General features: G+C 39.8%; 2 long non-coding RNA genes across 2 annotated transcripts; both read right to left on the bottom strand.

The window, feature by feature from the left end:
• Positions 1-466: 466 nt before the first annotated feature.
• LOC309375353 lies at positions 467-16,760 on the bottom strand. Its single transcript, XR_014170843.1, has 4 exons — positions 16,748-16,760; positions 4,728-4,745; positions 2,617-2,637; positions 467-494 (listed from the first exon to the last, which is right to left on the bottom strand). It is a non-coding gene; the product is annotated as an uncharacterized lncRNA (long non-coding RNA).
• A 2,233-nt stretch (positions 16,761-18,993) lies between these two features.
• LOC309375395 lies at positions 18,994-23,528 on the bottom strand. The gene is made up of 6 exons (XR_014170902.1): positions 23,312-23,528; positions 22,649-22,678; positions 21,839-21,856; positions 21,164-21,193; positions 20,353-20,370; positions 18,994-19,706 (listed from the first exon to the last, which is right to left on the bottom strand). It is a non-coding gene; the product is annotated as an uncharacterized lncRNA (long non-coding RNA).
• Positions 23,529-25,625: the final 2,097 nt, after the last annotated feature.

Raw genomic sequence — 25,625 nt, forward strand, 5'->3', positions numbered from 1 at the left:
TTTTGTTTCTCTTTCTAGTTCTTGCCAATATTGAGGATCATATCAGAGCATGAAAGGATGCTATATGAATATTTGATGTTTCAAAGCGTACAGTGGAAAATGGCATGGTGGGAGATATAGACACTGAAATGGCACATAGCACATAGTTTCATCCTCAGGCAGGTATTCCCTCTTTTCCTGAGGGAAAGATCAGAATAAATAAGCAAACGGATCTAAAGGCAGTCTCACATTTTAGCCAATCTCCTTTCCTGGGTAATTCCATACCTTCCTGAAAGGAAGGTCCCTCTCCAATAACCAGGCTGATAGATTTGGTGTGGACGTCACTCTCCTTTTCCATTAAGGTTAGAAAAGCAGATGAAGGAGAGCTGACTGTCCAACGTGCAAAGACAAAATATTACTGGACAGTCAGCTCTCAGTTTCCCACTCCAGATCATACAATAAGTACACAAAAGTGCCATAATACTCATGTCCACTACATCAGACAAACCAAGATTCTAAATTGAACAACAAATTGAACTGATTAGCAAACTGCATGATGGGAGCCCCAGCCACCACGTAACACAGTTTTATCTTCAGGCAGGGATCCTCCCACTTCATGGGGGGGAATGAGAATTTACAGGCAAACTAAAGAATTTACAGGCAAACTAGGGTTGGAAGAGCAGATAAAGAAGAGCAGACCGTCCAACGAGCAAAGACAAAGTAATAGTGGAAAATGTGTAAAACAACAACAATAAAAAGTAACTTATGTAAAATTTGAAAATATTTTCATGGAATTGCTTGGACATTCTGCTATACTGGTTGCCAGCCAGTAGGATAATATAAGATAATATAAGTTATTGATGAGGCTAAGTTTTATAATTCCTTGGTTTGGAATTCAAACTTCCTTGAGTAATAATGACTGCCTTTCACAAATGGAAAACATTAAGGCGTAGTGAATTTCCCCCCCAGTGGGATCATCCTATGAGCAACAGAAGACCTTCTCCCTCCCACTACAAATCTTAGGGTATGAAGATTTCTCAATACTCACGCTAGTTGCTCCACCCAAAACCTAAATTGAAAAGGAAATTCAACTTGTTAGTCTGTCATGTTCTCTTAACTGCTTAACATGTGGAAATGTCATGTAACACATATTTAGGTTCTAAGGCAAGGATTCCCCTTTTCATCAAGTGATATCTGGCACTTTCTAAACATCAGAAGAGAAAGCAGAAGCGATCTGAACTGATTCAGTCTCATGTGCATCACAGCTGCCTCCATATTAGTCATTTTTCTTTACAAAGCAATTCCATAACAAAGGAGAGGAGGCCGACCAAATTGCAAAGAGAAGGAAATAGTGGAGGTGGGGCATAATGCGGAAAATCTGAAAACCCTTTTCAGAAAAATCATTTGGTTATACTATTTGCCAGCCAGATCCTGCTCCCATATGTTTCCTAAGAAACCTTCTGGATTTCAAATTCTTGCAAATAATCTGTAATGTAATGCACTTTTTGTATGTTACTTTAACTAATAAATGCATTTTAACGCATATTCTTACCCTACCCCATGCATTCTTGTACACATTGCTTGCCTGGAGAGCAGCACTACAACATTCAGTGAATGTTGAATTCAGGAGGGCTGATATGTTCCAGTTGGTACAGCATTTTGTTTCAGAAAGTGAGAAGTAGGTAAGTGGGTTTTAAAATGATAGCTGAATCTAATTTCTCCCTCATCTCTACATCAGACTGGATTTTTTCTTCCCCTTGGCTTTCTTCATCATTTCCTGAAGTTCCCCTCCCCAATATTTAGGGCTAACAGATTCAATGAAATGTCTAACATCATTTTCCAAAAGGCTTAGGACAGCAGGCAAAGGCGAGGATACCAGACAGACCAACTCACAGGGACAAAAATATAGCAGAGTGACATAACATCAAAAAGGTCTCTTTTAGGAAGTAACTAGATGTTTTCCAGCCTACATCAAAGATATATATATTTTTAATTGTTTAATTTTAATTTTTTTAATTGTGTTTTCAGTTGCAGTATAAAAATTTCCCAAAGAGGACAGGAGCCCCCGGCCCCCCCCCAAAAAAACACCTCCCCAAAGAACAGTATAATGAAGGAGCCCAGAATAAATTCTACCCACGCCTGGGCTCTTTGATTTAGTTTCAGATCCCCAGAAGAGATGAATGTTTTATCTTCAGGCAGGGATTCTCCCACTTCGTATTGGGAAAATGAGAATTTACAGGCAAACTAAAGAATTTACAGGCAAACAAGGGTTAGAAGAGCAGATAAAGAAGAGCAGACAGTCTAACGTGCAAAGACAAAGTAATAGTGGAAAGTGTGTAAAACAACAACAACAAAAAGTAACTTATGTAAAATTTGAAAATATTTTCATGGAATTGCTTGGACATTCTGCTATACTGGTTGCCAGCCAGTAGGATAATATAAGTTATTGATGAGGCTAAGTTCTATAATTCCTTGGTTTGGAATTCAAACTTTATTGAGTAATAATGACTGCCTTTCACAAATGGAAAACATTATAGCGTAGTGAATTTCCCCCCCAGTGGGATCATCCTATGAGCAACAGAAGACCTTCTCCCTCCCACTACAAATCTTAGGGTATGAAGATTTATCAATACTCACGCTAGTTGCTCCACCCAGAACCTAAATTGAATAGGAAATTCAACTTGTTAGTCTGCCATGTTCTCTTAACTGCTTGACATGTGGAAATGTCATGTAACACATATTTAGGTCCTAAGGCAAGGATTCCCCTATTCAAGGAAACATCAGAAGAGAAAGCAGAAGCGATCTGAACTGATTCAGTCTCATATGCATCACAGCTGCCTCCATATTAGTCGTTTTTCTTTACAGAGCAATTCCATAACAAAGGAGAGGAGTCCAACCAAATTGCAAAGAGAAGGAAATAGTGGAGGTGGGGCATAATGCGGAAAATCTGAAAACCCTTTTTAGAAAAATCATTGGGGTGTTCATTTGGGTATACTATTTGCCAGCCAGATCCTGCTCCCATATGTTTCCTAAGAAACCTTTTGGATTTTCACTTCCACTAAAACAATGTTCTGAACAGAAGGAAAAGTGGATGCTAAGAAGATCAGCTCCCCCAAGCAAATACAGAGAGAAAGAGTTCAGGCCCTGTACTGAGTGGTCTTATTTGGGGTGGAGCACACAGGAAGACACGTGAATATCCATCACCAACTGTGGTGTGCTTGGTGAGCATGGGTGATAGGGTCTTCTTGGTGGCTGTGCTCAGGTTATGGAACTCAGTCATGGAAGAGTTCCATCTCTTGGGCATCAGCTAAACACAACAAAATTTAAGTGTACATTTCACTACTAGATAAGTGATATTTCTCCCATGTCTGTCATTGCTGGCAGTTTGCATGGGTGTTGCTTCGTATGCTTTCTTGGTTTCAATGACTACTCTTCTTACATTACTTCAAAGCCATCCTGAGGCACCTATTTTAGGATGGATCCCAAGTGCTTCAATTAGATGTGGTTCACAGTTGCCATCAGACAGGGGATGGCCAAATATGTCCCTTCTGGTTTCTCTCAGATCCTCATTTTCCCAAAGGAGAGGATACCAGACAAACCAACTCACAGGGACAAAAGGATAGCAGCGGGACATAACGTTTGAAAAGTCTCATTCAGGAAATAACTAGAATTTTTTTCTAGCCTCCATTCAAAATATTGATTTTCATTTGCGTGTGTAGGTCCCCAGGCCACCCCTCAAATAACTTCACACATAACACGTAATTTTGGTTTTGGTTTTTGGGCACTATTTTGGCCACAACTTTATTAAAATACAAAATCAGTGAGTGGTTGTTTAGACATTGGTTATGACTATCTGTCCCCCCGCCTGGGACAGAACTGACATCCCGAGGTCCGATCGGTAGCCAGTAGAAGAGAAAGTCAAACTGGGGGTCATTTGAGCTAAGCGTCGGACCCACGCCGCTCACCCCAGCAGCTCCCCGAAAGCTTGCCTGCCCGGTCCTATAACAAGGATTCCCATAACAGGGATTGGGCGGCCCTGGTCCCATAACAGGGATTGGACGAAATCATGGCAAGCCCCAGGATTCCTTTAACGAAATTGCCTTCAGCGCAATAGGAGGGGCAGGCACCGCCTGAACCCCTCCACCACCAGCATATTATAACCAATGCCTAACCGCAACCTTACAAGTTGTGACGAATTGCTGAGTAGTAGGCAAAAACCAAATGGCACAGCCAATCACCAAATGGCAAAATTCCTACTAGGCCCCTGCTCCAAGGCAGATGACCCCATGACAGGCAAAGCAAGGTCAACCGGAAAGAGGGTGGGTGGGCGGGTGATCCGATGCACTCTGCAAAGAGAAAGAGAAACCAGAGTGCACCAATATTTAAAGACTATGGTCCCTCCCACCCAATTTGCAACATACAATTTGCCCCAGCAACCCAGTTACCCAATCATGATGCCAGGCAACAATTATTAACCTGCCTGGCAACAAGAGGCCTGGCCTGGTGGCCCACACCGCAACACGTGCTCTCATTTATTGGAGAACACGCTTTCCAGTATAAAAAAATCCCAAAGAGAAGGACATAACAGTATAATGGCTGAGCCCAGAATAAATTCTACCAATTCAGGGGCTTTTTGTGTTAGTTTCAGATTTCCAGAATCAATCAGGAAACTACAACACAACTAAATGTTAAAAAATAAATAAATAAAAATTTCAATTGAAAAGTCACAATAAATACTGGATACTTACTGGAGATCTCTTCTTCCTCTGTTGTTGTTTTACAAAGGGAAACAATAGTGGTTTTTTTAGTTTTTTGCTTTTTTGTTTTTCATATATTTTGTCATCAAATATATTCAAAGAAAATACAGAAAAGATCAAATTGTTATTTATTTCTATTCACATCCCGTTACTGAGTATATTACAGGAGAAACACATTATATTTGCTTCTGTTTCTGTTCAATCTCTATATCACAGTGGTACCTCTGGTTAAGAACTTAATTTGTTCTGGAAGTCCGTTCTTAACCTGAAACTGTTTTTAACCTGAAGCATCACTTTAGCTAATGGGGCCTCCCGCTGCTGCTGCACAATTTCTGTTCTCATCCTGAAGCAAAGTTCTTAACCCGAGGTACGATTTCTGGGTTAGCGCAGTCTGTAAACTGAAGCGTCTGTAAACTGAAGCGTCTGTAACCCAAGGTACACTGTACATTCAACTGTCAACATACATGAGGGTAATGTTCTAGGGACAACTCATAAAGCTAAAATTGTGTATAATCAAAACACATTCTCCCTGCACCTCCAAACACTCTCCCAAAGTGGGGTTGCCAAAGTCCCCCCCCCCCCAAAAAAAACCTCCACCCCTTATTTATTTACTTTTTGCCAAGTGAGTAAAGCCGAATGGTGTGGCATTCCTAGATGGCAGAGGCTTCACTGGGGGAGGGAACTCAACCTTCAGAGCTTTTCCTGCTGGACCGTGGGGCCATAAGCCCCCATGGCCTATCAGGAACCAAATCCTAGCCTGCACTCTGCTTTGGCAACTGCAGTTCCTGGAGGTAGCAGTATCTGCTTACATTATACTGAAAAAGTCTCATTGTTATCCATAATACAGACACAGTTATCAATCTATCAAAAATATGTATCAAATAGCATATCATTTCAATCATTTGTCTCTGAAACACCAAGATTAAGAGCAAGGAAGTGGTCCCTGTTTTTTTGGGGGGGGGGTTAGCTTTTCAAATCTCCCTAAATTTAATGGATGTCCAAGAAAAGTAATACAATACTTACAGAAAGTCCAGGCAGGCCCTAAAATAGAAAACAGTGTGTTTTGTGAAAACATCATTTGAGACAAAATAAGCAAATCTGGGCATGCTTCCCAACACTACTATATCCACAGATCTCCAGATTTAAGGGAAACAAAGCTCCTGAGAGCACATATGAATAGTTGAGCACAGTTAAATCACAACAGCCACTTCTGTAGGACACTGTTATGAACTAAGGAATACTTCTCGACTTCATGATCACAATTAATATACCGTATTTGTTCGTTTATAAGACGCCGCCTATCTTGGGGGGCTTAAAATTTAGAAAATAGGTGGAGATTGAGCTTTTGGGAAGGATTATTTGGGGGGCATGCCAAAAATTGTTCACCCAACAGAATGCAGCACACAACCCCTCGCATTGTTTACAATCTTCGCTTACAATCTCGGGCTCACACCAAAAAACCATTCGCCCACCCCCCTTGGCACTACCCGTGTATAAGACAACCCTAAATTTTGAACCTCATTTTTGGGTCAAAAAAGTTTGTCTTATACATGGAAAAATATGGTATAACATGTTTGATTACTAAAAGCAGTTGCAAAGATTAGGGCCCTGAATCAAATTTTCATACTTCTAAAAGGAAGAGCCAAGCAGTGGTGTTTTTCTATTCTCGTTAAAAAGGAAAAAGAAACTTTTTGGATATCACTAAGGCTAAATAAGACTAAAGGTAAGTAATGTCTAATACTCACAGACACTGGCAGGCCATTCTAAAAAAGAAAGCAAGAATCCATTTTAACATGATCAATATAACATAATCAGTATAATTAATAAATAAACACACACACAAAAACACATCCCCCTTCTTTTAGTAAAAGTACCTAGTGTGGCATACAGTGTTATCATAAAAATATACAAAATATAATAAAATGCACAATGAAAACATAAAACCACTTTCTAAATATGCAGCATAAGGGCTCAGTTCATCTGAGGTTAATGTAAATGGGAATAGTAGGCCATCACTCTGCAAAGCAAGGTGTTTCCTCAGTAGATAATCACAGTATCCTAATCAGACTGTAATCAGGCCAGCATAGTTCAGGCAGAACCCTGCTATGAACTAAAGGATACTTCTCGACTGCATGATCACAATTAATATACCACATTTTTCCGTCGATAAGACGCCCCCTATTTTGGGGGCCTCAATATATAGAAAATAGGGGGAGATTGAGCTTTTGGGAAGGATTATTTGGGGGGGATGCCAAAAATTGTTCACCCAACAGAATGCAGCACACAACCCCTCGCATTGTTTACAATCTTCGCTTACAATCTCGGGCTCACACCAAAAAACCATTCGCCCGTCCCCCCTTGGCACTACTCATGTATAAGACAACCCTAAATTTTGAACCTCATTTTTGGGTCAAAAAGGTTTGTCTTATACATGGAAAAATATGGTATAACATGTTTGATTACTAAAAGCAGTTGCAAAGATTAGGGCCCTGAACCAAATTTTCATACTTCTAAAAGGAAGAGCCAAGCTGTGGTGTTTTTCTACTCTAGTTAAAAAGGAAAAAGAAACTTTTTGGATATCGCTAAGGTTAAATAAGACTAAAGGTAAGTAATGTCTAATACTCACAACCACTGGCAGGCTATTCTAAAATAAAAAGCAAGAATCCATTTTAACATAATCAGTATAACATAATCAGTATAATAAATAAACACACACAAAAACATACATCCCCCTTCTTTTAGTAAAAGTACCTAGTGTGGCATACAGTGTTATCATAAAAATATACAAAATATAATAAAATGCACAATGAAAACATAAAACCAGTTTCTAAATATGCAGCATAAGGGCTCAGCTCCTCAGAGGTTAATGTAAATGGGAACAGTAGGCAATCACTGTGCAAAGCAAGGTGTTTCCTCAATAGATAATCACAGTATTCTAATTGAACTGTAATCAGGCCAGCATAGTTCAGGCAGAACCCTGCATAGGACTGCTTGCATAGTTCTTTCAGGCAATAGCCGCATACCCTCCAACATTTCTTCAATGAAAATAAGGATGTCTCATTCTATAATGATAATTTAACTATTTATACCCCACATATCGTACTGGGTTGCCCAGCCATTCTGGGTGGCTTCCAACATATATTAAAAACATGAAACATAAAGAAAAAATCCCTCTACAGGATTGCCTTCAGACAGCTCAGGGGTCGGATGTCTCCACACCCTCCAATGATCCAAAGAAAATAGGGATGTCCTAAAGAAAAGTGGGACATTTCGGGATAAAATCAGAAACCAGTATGGCTTCTCTAAATCAGGGACGTCCCTTGAAAATTGTTATACTTGGGGGGTCTGTAGCCATAACATAGAAAATACAGTATTGGATCACATCTACACCATATATTTAAAAGACATTCAAGTGCTTTTAAAGCACAGGTCTTAATGAGCTTCTAAAGCACTTGGATAATCATTACCCAAAGGTTAGTAATATAAAGAACTTATAAGTACTTCAGGTGGGAGGTTCTAAAACACAAAACTGTAAGTTATGTGAAAACATCATTTGGGACATAAAGAAGCAAAACTGGACAAACTTCCCAACACTAATATATCTATGGCTCTCCAGAATGAAGGGGAACATAGCTCCTGAGAGCATTTGTAAGCTCAGTCACCTTTTTATATATTGGACATCATCAGAAGTCACAAAAGCTTCTTTAAGTCTGTCTTTGATATCATGTACAGAAATGGTAACCTATGAGGTATATGGGGAAGTGTGCTATTTAAGACTGAAGGAATGTATTTAGAATTAGGGTTGCCATATCTTAAAGAGCAAAAAAAGAGGACAGTCCAAGCCGGGGAAAGAGGTGCAGGTGTGGGGGGTGGCGACCACTGCGCCACTACACCTCTTTCTGATCTCCCTAAAGTTAATGAATGTCCAAGAAAAGTAATTCAATACAATTACAGAAAGCCCAGGCACGCCCTAAAATAGAAAACAGTGAAAACATTGTTTTGTAAAAACATGTTGTGCACAACATATGAATAGTTGTGCACAATTAAATCTTAAAGGTTTTGCCACTTTTCTCTTTCAATCAGCATGAATTTACTATTTAACTCATCAACATAATAAGACATTGCTAGCGACATTGCAGCTCATCAATGAAATGAGCTGCAAAATCTTGCAGTAAAGACAAGCTCCTCTTCCCCAGCGAAAGATTATTACATTGCATAGAGGATTTCCAGTACTTACCACTGGTGCCCAAAGGTTCTAAAAAAGATAAAGAAAGCAATTATTCCATCATGTTTTCTGAAAACAAGTATGAAAAATATAGTGAACATTTTGATTATTTCTCACTGGTAAATGTGGACCCTCACAGTAAGGTCACTGTTGTTTCTCTCTCCTACAGTTTCACCCATATCCTCTCAGTCTGCTTTCCATGCTTCAGGTCATGGATTTCTTCAGAAGTGTACACATCATTTACATATAATGCTACTCCTTCTCCATTCCTGTTTGGTCTATTCCTTTTAAACTGTATATACCACTCAGTTCCTACATTCCAGTCATGAGCCTTATCCTGCCAGGGTCCAGTACTGCCTGCTAGGTCACTTTTGCCAAGCTGAATTAAAAGCTGTAATTGGTCTTGCTTGTTTCCCATGCTCTGTTCATTTGTGTAAAGACAACTGTCTTATCAAAATATCTCTGTGATGTGAGAACGTGGAAGTTCATCTGGACATAATATAATCATATTCAAAACTCTCCAGCATTACAGAGAACAATGTCTCTGATACAACTTAAGAATAGTTGAACACATCAAAGTCAGTCTGGAGCGGCTAGATTTGTACTACGTACATTGCAATTAAATACCCTTGCCCTCAATGGAGCCCTAGTATGGCTCTGTGGATCTCTTCAGTCATGTGCAAAACACATCTAGGAACTGAGAGACACTTCTTAGCAAGGCAACCAAATATAACACACATAATAGTTTTTTTTTGTATGTGTGTACAGTAATAGAGCATTCCTGTCTGTTCTAGATATGTCATCCCTACATTGAATGCCTTCACAAATTAGACAGCATCATTGCCTGGACTTCCTACTCTTCAGATGGTGGCCTGTTGCTGGACAGACCACTGCAGAAGCCCCAGATGATGCAGTCTGTTATTCTTTGTGGCCCTGTTGATACTTCATCTAGTGTAAACCTAGGCATCATTATAACTGTATGCAAAACTTTGAAGCCAATGTCAACCTTCCATTTATGAACATACAGGCAAATTACATATGACGTATAATTCAGACTCTCTTTGAATACAACAAGAAGTCTGATCACGGTATGCAGACGATTGCTATACCTTTCCTCCCCTGTTGACCCACAATGATAATTAATGATGCTCCATTTAAAAGTAATATGCAATACTCACCTCTCCTCCAGCACCACCCTGGAACAGAAAGGAGAAAATAAATTTTTAGACAATCAACATCTCTTTTAAGCAACGTTTCCTTAGTTTTAATGCCCTTTAATATCTTTGTGGGAGTATAGAAAATCAGGCACACTTCTGGCATAAGCATCTCTTTCCCAGAAGTATTTGGTTACTTTGTGTAGTGAATGGCCAAAGTAGGGAAAATGCTGCATTGGCATTCATAACCTACATCAGGTATCTTCAACCTTTTCTAGACCCAGGAATCACTAACTAGGTGATCAAAAATAAGATACCTAACAGGTTGGTTTTCCCCCCCTTTTTTTGTATAATGTAATATGCCTTCAAACAATACTTTGGTCTACATATTTGTTTTTGCAAATTATAAGGGCCATGTAATGCAGCCAGTATGCCTTAACCATTTCAATCACACAGCAGTATTGTGGCACAAATCTCATCAGGCAATATTGAGGGACACTTCAATGAACTAAGCTGCAAGATCTTGCAGGAAACACAAGCCTCTCCCTGAGTGAAAGATGTTGTGGATCATTAAGGCATTACATAGAGGATTTCCAATACTCACAGTTCCACCAGTAAGTCCCTCAGTAAGGCCCTAAAGAAGATAAAGAAATAAGTTAGTCCATGTTTTATGAAAATGATAAATATAGTGAACATTTTGATGATTTCACACTGGCAAATGTGGACTTGCTGCCTGTTCTATAAAGGTCTCGCTTATGTCAAATTTCCACAATAGAAGACATCATTGACTGGATATCCTACTGGGAGCATCTGGGGTGAGCTATGAGATTGAAGCCAGCTTCTCGCTCCACTAGGATGCTTTCCCTTACTGACATGGTGGTGCCCAGTGTCAGTCCTGTTCCTGCCACTGTGCAGGTTCAGGTAGTCTGGAACCAATGCCTAAGCAACAACTCACATGATCAATAAAGTTGTGGCCAAAATTAATGCCAAAAAAACTTAAACTAAATTCTGTGTCAATTGTGACATTATTTTCGGGGTGGTTTTGGGGGTCTTCACAGGCAATTAAATCACAACAGCTACTTCTGTGGGACACCTCTAGGAAATAAGAGACACTATCTGACTGTACAACCCTAATTAAAATATAAAATATTACTGTATATATTTGCATTTTTAAACTTAGTTGTAAAGATTAGGGCCCTGAACCAAATTTTCATACTTCTAAAAGGAAGAGCCAAGCTGTGGTGTTTTTCTCTTCTAGTTAAAAAGGAAAAAGAAACTTTTTGGATATCGCTAAGGCTAAATAAGACTAAAGGTAAGTAATGTCTAATACTCACAGACACTGGCAGGCCATTCTAAAATAGAAAGCAAGAATCCATTTTAACATAATCAATATAACATAATCAGTATAATTAATAAATACACACACACACAAAACACATCCCCCTTCTTTTAGTAAACGTACCTAGTGTGGCATACAGTGTTATCATAAAAATATACAAAATATAATAAAATGCACAATGAAAACATAAAACCAGTTTCTAAATATGCAGCATAAGGGCTCAGTTCCTCAGAGGTTAATGTAAATGGGAACAGTAGGCTATCACTCTGCAAAGCAAGGTGTTTCCTCCGTAGATATTCACAGTATCCTAATCGGACTGTAATCAGGCCCGCATAGTTCAGGCAGAACCCTGCATAGGAGTGCTTCCATAGTTCTTTCAGGCAATAGCCGCATACCATCCAACATTTCTTCAATGAAAATAAGGATGTCTCATTCCATAACGATAATTTTACTATTTATACCCCACACATCGTACTGGGTTACTCAGCCATTCTGGGCAGCTTACAACATGTATTAGAAACATGAAACATAAAGGATTGCCTTCAGACGGCTCAGGGGTCGGATATCTCTACACCCTCCAACATTGGTCTAATGAAATAAGGATGTCCTAAAAAAGTGGGACATTCCGGGATAAAATCAGAAACCAGTATGGCTTCTCTAAATCAGGGACGCCCCTGGAAAATCGTTACACTTGGGGGGTCTGTAGCCATAACATAGAAAATACAGTACTGGATCAGATCTACACCATATATTTAAAAGACATCCAAGTGCTTTTAAAGAACTGGTCTTAATGAGCTTCTAAAGCACTTGGATAATCATTACCCAAAGGTTAGTAAATTAAAGAACTTATAAGTACTTCAGGTGCGAGGTTCTAAAACACAAAACAGTAAGTTATGTGAAAACATCATTTGGGACATAAAGAAGCAAAACTGGGCAAACTTCCCAACACTAATATATCTATGGCTCTCCAGAATGAAGGGGAACATAGCTCCTGAGAGCATTTGTAAGCTCAGTCACCTTTTTATATATTGGACATCATCAGAAGTCACAAAAGCTTCTTTAAGTTTGTCTTTGATATCATGTACAGAAATGGTAACCTATGAGGTATATGGGGAAGTGTGCTATTTAAGACTAAAGGAATGTATTTAGAATTAGGGTTGCCATATCTTCAAGACCAAAAAAAGAGGACAGTCCAAGCCAGGGAAAGAGGTGCAGGTGTGGGGGGTGGCGACCACTGCGCCACTACACCTCTTTCTGATCTCCCTAAAGTTAATGAATGTCCAAGAAAAGTAATTCAATACAATTACAGAAAGCCCAGGCACGCCCTAAAATAGAAAACAGTGAAAACATTGTTTTGTAAAAACAGGTTGTGCACAACATATGAATAGTTGTGCACAATTAAAGCTTAAAGGTTTAGCCACTTTTCTCTTTCAATCAGCATGAATTTACTATTTAACTCATCAATATAATAAGACATCGCTGGGGAACACTTCAATGAAATGAGCTGCAAAATCTTGCAGTAAAGACAAGCCCCCCTGCCCCAACGAAGGATTAAGGCTTTACATAGAGGATTTCTAGTACTTACACCTCCAAGAAGGTTCTAAAAAAGATAAAGAAAGCAATTATTCCATCATGTTTTCTGAAAACAAGAATGATAAAAATAGCAAACATTTTGATTATCTCTCACTGGTAAAGGTGGACCCCCACAGGAAGGTCACTGTTGTTTCTCTCTCCTACAGTTCACCCATATTCTCTCAGTCTGCTTTCCATGCATTTCCATGGTTTTCTTCAGAAGTGTACACATCCTTTACAATAATGCTACTCCTTCTCCATTCCTGTTTGGTCTATTCCTTTTAAACTGTATATACCACTCAGTTCCTACATTCCAGTCATGAGCCTTATCCTGCCAGGGTCCAGTACTGCCTGCTAGGTCACTTTTGCCAAGCTGAATTAAAAGCTGTAATTGGTCTTGCTTGTTTCCCATGCTCTGTTCATTTGTGTAATGACAACTGTCTTATCAAAATATCTTAGTGAGAACGTGGAAGTTCATCTGGACATAATACCATCATATTCAAAGCTCTCCAGCATTACAGAGAACAATGTCTCTAATTCAACTTAAGAATAGTTGAACAAATCAAAGTCAGTCTGGAGTGGCTAGATTTGTACTACGCATATTGCCTTCAATGGAGCCCTGGTATAGCTCTGTGGATCTCTTCAGTCACGTGCAAAACGCATCTAGGAACTGAGAGACACTTCTTAACTAGGCGACCAAATATAACACACATAATAGTTTTTCATTTTTATGCAAAGTAATAGGGCTTTACTCTCTATTCGACTTAAGTCTCATCAACATTGAATCTCTTCACTATTTAGACAGCATCATTGCCTGGACTTGAAACTCTTCAAATGGTGGCCTGTTGCTGGAAAGACAACTACAGAAGCCTCAGATGATGCAATCTGTTATTCTTTGTGGCCCTGTTGATATTTCATCTGGTGTAAACCTAGGCATCACTGTAACTGCATGCAAAACTTTGAAGCCAATGTCAAACTTCCGTCTGTGACCAAACAAGCAGATTACATGTGACATATAATTCAGACTCTCTTTATAAGCCACAAGAAGTCTAATCATGGTATGCAGAGGATGGCTATACCTCTCCTCCCCTGTTGACCCCCGGTGACAATCAGTTTTGAAGCAGGGGCCCAGTACGAATTTTGCCATTTTGCTGATTGGCTGTTGCCATTTGGTTTTTGCCTACCGTGTAGCAAATTGTCACAACTTTGTAAGGTTGGCGGTTGGGCATTGGTTCAATGTTTTGTGGAGGGGAAGTGGTTGGCTGTGCCTGCCCCTCCATAACTGCTGCTAGAGAATTTTGTTAAAGGAATCCAGGGGCTCGCCTTGCTTTTGTCCGAACACTGTCAAGGGCTAGGGCCATCCCAGAACCTCTGGGAGCATCTGGGGTGAGCTGTGAGATTGAAACCAGCTTCTCCCTCCCCTAGGATGCTTTCCCTTACTGACATATGGTGGTGCCCAGTGTCAGTCCTGTTCCTGCCACCGTGCAGGTTCAGGTAGTCTGGAACCAATGCCTAAGCAACCACTCACATGATGTAATTAATATAGTTGTGGCCAAAATTAATGCCAAAAAAACCTTAAACTAAATTCTGTGTCAATTGTGTCATTATTTTGGGGGTCTTCATAGGCAATTAAATCACAACAGCTACTTCTGTGGGACATCTCTAGGATATATGGGACACTTTCTGACTGTACAACCCTAATTAACATATAAAATATTATATATTTGCTTTTTTTAACGTAGTTGCAAAGATTAGGGCCCGGAACGCTAATCTTCATACTTTTAAAATTTTCATACTTCTAAAACACAAAAGGAGTAAGTTATGTGAAAACATCATTTGGGACAAAAAGAAGCAAAACTGGGCAAACTTCCCAACACTAATATATCTATGGCTCTCCAGAATGAAGGGGAACATAGCTCTTGATAGCATTTGTGAATAGTTGTGCACAAATTATGTCCTCCATCATGGAGGGCACGTGTTGCGGTGAGAACACCTAAACTGCCTCATGTTAGGTGGCAGGACCGTTTGGATAGCCACAACAACCCCCTTGGTTGCGCCTCGGTTGCTGGGGTAGAAATTTGGCCTGTTGGGTCGTCTATTGACTTCTAAAAGGAAGAGCCAAGCTGTGGTGTTTTTTTATTCTCGTTAAAAAGGAAAAAGAAACTTTCTGAATATCGCTAAGGCTAAATAAGACTAAAGGTAAGTAATGTCTAATACTCACAGACAATGGCAGGCCATTCTAAAATAGAAAGCAAGAATCCATTTTAACATGATCAATATAACATAATCAGTATAATTAATAAATAAACACACACACAAAAACACATCCCCCTTCTTTTAGTAAAAGTACCTAGTGTGGCATACAGTGTTATCATAAAAATATACAAAATATAATAAAATGCACAATGAAAACATAAAACCAGTTTCTAAATATGCAGCATAAGGGCTCAGCTCCTCAGAGGTTAATGTAAATGGGAACAGTAGGCCATCACTCTGCAAAGCAAGGTGTTTCCTCAGTAGATAATCACAGTATCCTAATTGAACTGTAATCAGGCCAGCTTAGTTCAGGCAGAGCCTGCATAGGAGTGCTTCCATAGTTCTTTCAGGCAATAAGGATGTCTCATTCCATAATGATCATTTTACTATTTATACCCCACACATTGTACTGGGTGGCCCAGCCATTCTGGGCAGCTTCCAACATATTTTAAAAACATGAAACATAAAGAAAAAATCCCTCTACAGGACTGCCTTCAGACGGCTCAGGGGTCGGATGTCTCCACACCCTCCAACAATGATCCAATGAAAATAGGGATGTCCTAAAGAAAAGTGGGACATTCCGGGATAAAATCAGAAACCGGTATGGCTTCTCTAAATCAGGGACATTCCTGGAAAATAGTTACACTTGGGGGGTCTGTAGCCATAACATAGAAAATACAGTACTGGATCAGATCTACACCATATATTTAAAAGACATCCAAGTGCTTTTAAAGCACTGGTCTTAATGAGCTTATAAAGCACATGGATAATCATTGCCCAAAGGTTAGAAATATAGAGAACTTACAACTACGTCAGTTGGGACAGGCAAGTTCTAAAACACAAAAGGAGTAAGTTATGTGAAAACATCATTTGGAACATAAAGAAGCAAAACTGGACAAACTTCCCAACACTAATATATCTATGGCTCTCCAGAATGAAGGGGAACATAGCTCCTGAGAGCATTTGTAAGCACAGTCACCTTTTTATATATTGGACATCATCGGAAGTCACAAAAGCTTCTTTAAGTCTGTCTTTGATATCATGTACAGAAATGTTTGTGCAGTGAATGGCCATAACAGGGAAAACGCAGCATTGGCATTCATAACCTTCATCAGGTATCTTCAACCTTTTCTAGACCCAGGACTCACTAACTAGGTGATCAAAAATAAGATACCTAACAGGTTTTTGTTTTGATTTTGTATAATGTAATATACCTACACAATACTTTGGTTTACGTATTTGTTTTTGCAAACTATAAGGGCCATGTCATGCAGCCTGTATGCCTTAACCACTTCAATCACACAGCAGTATTGTGGCACAAATCTCATCAGCCAATATTGAGGGACACTTCAATGAACTAATCTGCAAAATCTTGCAGGAAACACAAGCCCACCCCCCACCCCCCCGTGAAGGATGTTGTGGATCATTAAGGCATTACATGTCATAGAGGATTTCCAATACTCACATTTCCACCAAGAGCGCCCTAAAGATGATAAAGAAATATGTTAGTCAATCATATTATAGGAACAAGATAAATATAGTGAACATTTTGATGATTTCACACAGACAAATGTGGACTTGCTGCCTGTTCTAAATAGGTCTCGCTTATGTCAAATTTCTTCAATAGAAGGCATCATTGATCTTTCCCCTCTTAGGATGCTAGTCCAGGGCCACCTACATCTTATGTTTAAAGCCACAGGCACATTTCATCTATCTTTGTGTGTTTGTGGGGGGTGGGAGTGTTTTATCTGTCTTCAAGGATTGTTGCCATGGTACTGCTATGAGTATGCAAGGAGAAAGTAGGCTGTATAAAAGGTCCTTTATCTGCTGTAAACCTGGGCATCACCGTAACAGCATGCAGAACTTTGAAGCCTGATAGACCTACCAAATAACTCCTAGAGCTGTTGAATTTCGTTGGACCTGATGACAGAGCTTTGCAGCCAAGGAGTCTTGACATTTCATTGGACTGGCATTTCTCAAAGCAACTTTGCAACTTCTATACTCACACTAGTAAACCACTACTATGAGATAGAAAAGAGAAAGGAGTATGCAGAACTTTATGTGAAAACATCATTTGGGACATAAAGAAGCAAAACTGGGCAAACTTCCCAACACTAATATATCTATGGCTCTCCAGAATGAAGGGGAACATAGCTCCTGAGAGCATTTGTAAGCCCAGTCACCTTTTTATATATTGGACATCATCGGAAGTCACAAAAGCTTCTTTAAGTCTGTCTTTGATATCATGTACAGAAATGGTAACCTATGAGGTATATGAGGAAGTGTGCTATTTAAGACTAAAGGAATGTATTTAGAATTAGGTTGCCATATCTTAAAGAGCAAAAAAAAGAGGACAGTCCAAGCCGGGGAAAGAGGTGCAGGTGTGGGGGGCGGCGACCACTGTGCCACTACACCTCTTTCTGATCTCCCTAAAGTTAATGAATGTCCAAGAAAAGTAATTCAATACAATTACAGAAAGTCCAGGCACGCCCTAAAATAGAAACCAGTGTGTTTTGTGAAAACATCGTTTTGTAAAAACAGGTTGTGCACAACATATGAATAGTTATGCACAATTAAAGCTTAAAGGTTTAGCCACTTTTCTCTTTCAATCAGCATTAATTTACTATTTAACTCATCAACATAATAAGACATCGCTGGGGAACACATCAATGAAATGAGCTGCAAAATCTTGCAGTAAAGACAAGCCCCCCTGCCCCATCGAAGGATTAAGGATTTACATAGAGGATTTCTAGTACTTACACCTCCAAGAAGGTTCTAAAAAAGATAAAGAAAGCAATTATTCCATCATGTTTTCTGAAAACAAGAATGATAAAAATAGCAAACATTTTGATTATTTCTCACTGGTAAAGGTGGACCCCCACAGGAAGGTCACTGTTGTTTCTCTCTCCTACAGTTCACCCATATCCTCTCAGTCTGCTTTCCATGCTTCAGGTCATGGATTTCTTCAGAAGTGTACACATCCTTTACATATAATGCTACTCCTTCTCCATTCCTGTTTGGTCTATTCCTTTTAAACTGTATATACCACTCAGTTCCTACATTCCAGTCATGAGCCTTATCCTGCCAGGGTCCAGTACTGCCTGCTAGGTCACTTTTGCCAAGCTGAATTAAAAGCTGTAATTGGTCTTGCTTGTTTCCCATGCTCTGTTAATTTGTGTAAAGACTACTGTCTTATCAAAATATCTTAGTGAGAACGTGGAAGTTCATCTGGACATAATACAATCATATTCAAAGCTCTCCAGCATTACAGAGAAAAATGTCTCCATTGCCTTCAATGGAGCCCTGGTATAGCTCTGTGGATCTATTCAGTCACATCTAGGAACTGAGAGACACTTCTTAACTAGGCGACCAAATATAACACACATAATAGTTTTTCATTTTTATGCAAAGTAATAGGGCTTTACTCTCTATTCGACTTAAGTCTCATCAACATTGAATCTCTTCACTATTTAGACAGCATCATTGCCTGGACTTGAAACTCTTCAAATGGTGGCCTGTTGCTGGAAAGACAACTACAGAAGCCTCAGATGATGCAATCTGTTATTCTTTGTGGCCCTGTTGATATTTCATCTGGTGTAAACCTAGGCATCACTGTAACTGCATGCAAAACTTTGAAGCCAATGTCAAACTTCCGTCTGTGACCAAACAAGCAGATTACATGCTTGTTTACATCTCTTTATAAGCCACAAGAAGTCTAATCATGGTATGCAGAGGATGGCTATACCTCTCCTCCCCTGTTGACCCCCAGTGACAAATAATGATGTTCCATTTAAAAATAATATGCAATACTTACGCTCAGTAAACCACCATCCTGAAACAGAAAGGAGGAAAGCAATTTAGAGACAATCAACATCTCTTTTAAGCAATGTTTCTTTAGTTTTAATGCCCTTTAATATCTTTGTGGGAGTATAGAAAATCAGGCACACTTCTGGCGTAAACATCTCTTTCCCAGAAATATTTGGGTTGTTTGTGCAGTGAATGGCCATAACAGGGAAAACGCAGCATTGGCATTCATAACCTACATCAGGTATCTTCAACCTTTTCTAGACCCAGGGCTCACTAACTAGGTGATCAAAAATAAGATACCTAACAGGTTTTTGTCTTTGTTTTGATTTTGTATGATATTATATACCTTCACATAATACTTTGGTTTACGTATTTGTTTTTGCAAATTGTAAGGGCCATGTCATGCAGTCAGTATGCCTTAACCATTTCAATCACACAGCAGTATTGTGGCACAAATCTCATCAGCCAATATTGAGGGACACTTCAATGAACTAATCTGCAAAATCTTGCAGGAAACACAAGCCTCTCCCTGAGTGAAAGATGTTGTGGATCATTAAGGCATTACATAGAGGATTTCCAATACTCACAGTTCCGCCAGTAAGTCCATCAGTAAGGCCCTAAAGAAGATAAAGAAGACAAAGAAATAAGCAGGAAAGGCAAGGCCAACTCCCCCAGTGAAGGATGTTGTGGATCATTAAGGCATTACATAGGATTTTCAGTACTCACATTTCCAACAAGAAGGGCCTAAATAAGGTCTCTATCACAACTTATGAATAGTTGAACACATCAAAGTCTGTCTGGAGAGGCTAGATTTCTACTACTCACACGGCAAATAATTATCATCTACTTGAATGGAATCCTAGTATGGCTCGGTGGATCACTTCAGTTACATTAAAAAGCATCTAGGACCTGAGGGACACTTCTTAACTAAGTGACCAAATATAACAAACATAATTTTTTGTTTGTTTGTTTTTATGCCAAGTACCGTAATAGGGCTTTACTGTCTGTTCTACATATGTCTCGCCTACATGGAATCTCTTCCCTATTTAGAAAGCATCATTGCCTGGACTTGAAGCTCTTCAAAATGGCGGCCGGTTGCTGGAGTGACAACAACAGAAGCCCCAGATGATGCAATCTGTTATTCTTTGTGGCCCTTTTGATACTTCATCTAGTGTAAACCTAGGCATCACTGTAACCTCCTCCCCTGTTGACCCCCGGTGGCAATCAATGATGGTCCAATTAAAAGTAACATGCAATACTTACGCCTAGTAAACCACCACCCTGAAATAAAAAGGAGCAATTCAATCAAAAAGGAGGAAAACAATCAACATCTCTTTTAAGCAATGCTTCCTTAGTTTTAATGCCCTTTAATACCTTTGTGGGAGTATAGAAAATCAGGCACACTTCTGGCATAAACATCTCTTTCCCAGAGGTTTTTTTGTTTTTTTGTGCAGTGAATGGCCATAGTAGGGAAAACACAGCATTGCCATTCACAACCTACATCAGATATCTTCAACTTTTTTTAGACCCAGGACTCACTAAGTAGGTGATCAAAAATAAGATACCTAACAGGTTTTGGGTTTTTTTGTATACCAAATAACTCCTAGAGCTGTTGAATTTTGTTGGGCCTGATGACAGAGCTTTGCAGCCAAGGAGTCTTGACGTTTCATTAGAACAGCATTTCTCAAAGCAACTTTGCAACTTCTACCATTGGGACTGCTTTGCATTTTGCAGCCATTACTACTCACCCATCACCTGTTATGATGCTACTGCAGGACAAACTACTCCTTCTATAAAAGCCAAAATCACATTTAATGTCTCCCGCTCTCTCTGTTTGTGTGTGTTAAATACCTTCAGAGGTTGAAGGTATTTCTCTCTCTCTAATTAAAAGTAATATAAAATACTCACACTTAGTAAACCATTACTACGAACTAGAAAGGAGGAAATCAGTATTTCCACTAAGGGACACTTCCATGATCTGATTGGCAAAATCTTGCAGGAAACACAAGCCCCTCCCCCAGTGAAGGATGTTGTGGATCATTAAGGCATGACATAGAGGATTTCCAATACTCACAGTTCCGCCAGTAAGTCCATCAGTAAGGCCCTAAAGAAGAGAAAGAAGATAAAGAAATAAGCAGGAAAGGCAAGGCCAACTCCCCCAGTGAAGGATGTTGTGGATCATTAAGGCATTACATAGGATTTTCAGTACTCACATTTCCAACAAGAAGGGCCTAAATAAGGTCTCTATCACAACTTATGAATAGTTGAACACATCAAAGTCTGTCTGGAGAGGCTAGATTTCTACTACTCACACGGCAAATAATTATCATCTACTTGAATGGAATCCTAGTATGGCTCGGTGGATCACTTCAGTTACAATAAAAAGCATCTAGGACCTGAGGGACACTTCTTAACGAAGTGACCAAATATAACAAACATAATTGTTTGTTTGTTTGTTTTTATGCAAAGTACCGTAATAGGGCTTTACTGTCTGTTCTACATATGTCTCGCCTACATGGAATCTCTTCCCTATTTAGAAAGCATCATTGCCTGGACTTGAAGCTCTTCAAATGGCGGCCTGTTGCTGGAGTGACAACAACAGAAGCCCCAGATGATGCAATCTGTTATTCTTTGTGGCCCTTTTGATACTTCATCTAGTGTAAACCTAGGCATCACTGTAACCTCCTCCCCTGTTGACCCCCGGTGACAATCAATGATGGTCCAATTAAAAGTAACATGCAATACTTACGCCTAGTAAACCACCACCCTGAAATAAAAAGGAGGAAATCAATCAAAAAGGAGAAAAACAATCAACATCTCTTTTAAGCAATGTTTCCTTAGTTTTAATGCCCTTGAATACCTTTGTGGGAGTATAGAAAATCAGGCACATTTCTGGCATAAACATCTCTTTCCCAGAAGTTTTTTTTGTTTTTTGTGCAGTGAATGGCCATAGTAGGGAAAACGCAGCATTGCCATTCACAACCTACATCAGGTATCTTCAACATTTTTAAGACCCAGGACTCACTAAGTAGGTGATCAAAAATAAGATACCTAACAGGTTTTTGTTTTTTTGTATACCAAATAACTCCTAGAGCTGTTGAATTTCGTTGGACCTGATGACAGAGCTTTGCAGCCAAGGAGTCTTGACGTTTCATTAGAACAGCATTTCTCAAAGCAACTTTGCAACTTCTACCATTGGGACTGCTTTGCATTTTGCAGCCATTACTACTCACCCATCACCTGTTATGATGCTACTGCAGGACAAACTACTCCTTCTATTAAAGCCAAAATCACATTTAATGTCTCCCGCTCTCTCTGTTTGTGTGTGTTAAATACCTTCAGAGGTTGAAGGTATTTCTCTCTCTCTAATTAAAAGTAATATAAAATACTCACACTTAGTAAACCATTACTACGAACTAGAAAGAAGGAAATCAGTATTTCCACTAAGGGACACTTCCATGATCTGATTGGCAAAATCTTGCAGGAAACATAAGCCCCTCCCCCAGTGAAGGATGTTGTGGATCATTAAGGCATGACATAGAGGATTTCCAATACTCACAGTTCCGCCAGTAAGTCCATCAGTAAGGCCCTAAAGAAGAGAAAGAAGATAAAGAAATAAGCAGGAAAGGCAAGGCCAACTCCCCCAGTGAAGGATGTTGTGGATCATTAAGGCATTACATAGGATTTTCAGTACTCACATTTCCAACAAGAAGGGCCTAAATAAGGTCTCTATCACAACTTATGAATAGTTGAACACATCAAAGACTGTCTGGAGAGGCTAGATTTCTACTACTCACACAGCAAATAATTATCATCTACTTGAATGGAATCCTAGTATGGCTCGGTGGATCACTTCAGTTACAATAAAAAGCATCTAGGACCTGAGGGACACTTCTTAACTAAGTGACCAAATATAACATACTTTTTTTTTTTGTTTTTATGCAGAGTAATAGGGCTTTACTGTCTGTTCTGCATATGTCTCGCCTACATGGAATCTCTTCCCTATTTAGAAAGTATCATTGCCTGGACTTGAAGCTCTTCAAATGGCGGCCTGTTGCTGGAGAGACAACAACAGAAGCCCCAGATGATGCAATATGTTATTCTTTGTGGCCCTTTTGATACTTCATCTGGTGTAAACCTAGGCATCACTGTAACCTCCTCCCCTGTTGACCCCCAGTGACAATCAATGATGGTCCAATTAAAAGTAACATGCAATACTCACGCCTAGTAAACCACCACCCTGAAATAAAAAGGAGCAATTCAATCAAAAAGGAGGAAAACAATCAACATCTCTTTTAAGCAATGTTTCCTTAGTTTTAATGCCCTTTAATACCTTTGTGGGAGTATAGAAAATCAGGCACACTTCTGGCATAAACATCTCTTTCCCAGAGGTTTTTTTGTTTTTTGTGCAGTGAATGGCCATAGTAGGGAAAACGCAGCATTGCGTGTCGAGGTCCCCAGGTCCACCCCAATAACTCACACATCACACAGAATTTTTGTTTAAGGTTTTTGGCATAATTTTGGCCACAACTTTATTAAAATACAAATTTGTGAGTGGTTGCTTAGGCATTGGTTGCGACTATCTGCCCCCACCATGGGGGACAGACTGACATTCTGCACGATGCGAAAGTCAGAATGGGGGAATACACTTGGGGGTTACGCGGAGCAGGGAACCTGCCCTCACCCCAAATGCAACCAGGAGCTCATTGCTATGGCCCGAGCCCCCTTGACAGAGTGGACAAGCAATAGTTAGCCCCCAATTCCTTTAACGGAATCCCTTGCAGCAGCAGCATTAGAGGGGCAGGCACAGCCTATCCATGCCCCTCAACCAACCAAACCATAAACCAATGCCTAACCGCAACCTTACAAGTTGTGATGATTTGCTATGCAGTAGGCAAAAACCAAATGGCCCCAGCCAATCAGCCAGATGGACAAAATTCCTACCAGGCCCCCGCTCCAAAGCAGACGACCCCATGACAGGCATAGCAAGGTCAAAGCGAACAACCCTATTCTAGGGAGGGAGGGACGGGCAATCCGCTGCACGGGCGAAAAGAGGAAGCCCTGGCCTCGTGCAAGGAGTTTTAGCATTTCTGGCTGTCAATCAATAAATGGCAACATTAATTTCTTCCCAACAACAAGGGAAGCCCCAATCGCATCAGTGGCCAACGATCAGTTAGCCCGCCCCCAACTTTGGAGTGTCCTGGCGGCCCCCACCACAACACGTGCTCTCCATGAAGGAGAACACGCTTTGCATCAGGTATCTTCAACTTTTTTTAGACCCAGGACTCACTAACTAGGTGATCAAAAATAAGATACCTAACAGGCTGGGTTCTCCCCCCCCCCCCGCCTTTTTTTTTTTTTTTGTATAACGTAATATGCCTTCACACAACACTTTTGTTTACGTATTTGTTTTTGCAAGTATAAGGGCCATGTCATGCAGCCAGCATGCTTTTGCCATTTCAATCATGCAGCAATATTGTGGCACGAATCTCATCAGCCAATATTGAGGGACACTTCAATGAACTAATCAGCAATATCTTGCAGTAAGGACAAGGCCCCTCCCCCACTGAAGGATGTTGTGGATCATTAAGCATTACATAGAGGATTTCCAATACTCACACGTCTGCTACCAGCGCCCTAAACAAGATAAAGAAATATGTTATTCCTTCATGTTTCATGAACATGATAAACATAGTGAACTTTTTGATTATTTCACACTGCCAAACTAGTCCAGGGCAACCTACTTCTTATGTTAAAGCCACAGGCACGTTTCATTTATCTTTGTGTGTTTGTGGGGTGTGTGTGTTTTAACTACCTTCAAGGATCACAACCATGGTACTCTTATGAGTATGCAAGGGAGCAAGTAGGCTGTATAAAAGATCCTTTATCTTCTGTAAAGCTTGCCATCACTTTATTAGCATACAGAATTTTGAAGCATGAAGGTGGCGGCCTTCCCGGGCATTTTTCCAACAAAACCTATCAAATAACTCCTAGAGCTGTTGAATCTTGTTGAAACTGATGAAGAACTTTGCAATAAAGAACATTTCTCAAAGCAACTTTGGAACTTGTACCTTTGGGACTGCTTTGCATTTTGCAGCCATTGCAACTCAGCCTTCACCTGTTCTGATGCTGCTCCAGGACAAACTACTCCTTATGTTAAAGCCACAGTCACATTTAATCTCTCTCTCACACACCATCTGTGTGTGTGTGTGTTAAATACCTTCAAAGATTAAAGATATAAAATCACTAATATACTAAATTCACACTTAGAAAACCACCACTGAAACAGAAAGGATGAAATCAATATTTCTACAACCAACCTTTCTTTTAAGCAATGTTTCCTTAGTTAAAAACCTTTAATACCCTTTTGGGAGTATTCAAAGTCAGGCACACATGTTTTCTGAAAATATTGTCAGTGGCACCATCCTCCTTGATGCATCATCCCAGCGATCCTTATCTAACTCATATCACTTTTGCCTGTGGCCTCTGCAAGACTGCCTGATCCTAAAAGGCAGATTGTGATTGACAGAAACGAG

Source organism: Podarcis melisellensis (genome assembly GCF_964234715.1).
Source record: "Podarcis melisellensis genome assembly, chromosome: 8".
NCBI lineage: Eukaryota > Metazoa > Chordata > Lepidosauria > Squamata > Lacertidae > Podarcis > Podarcis melisellensis.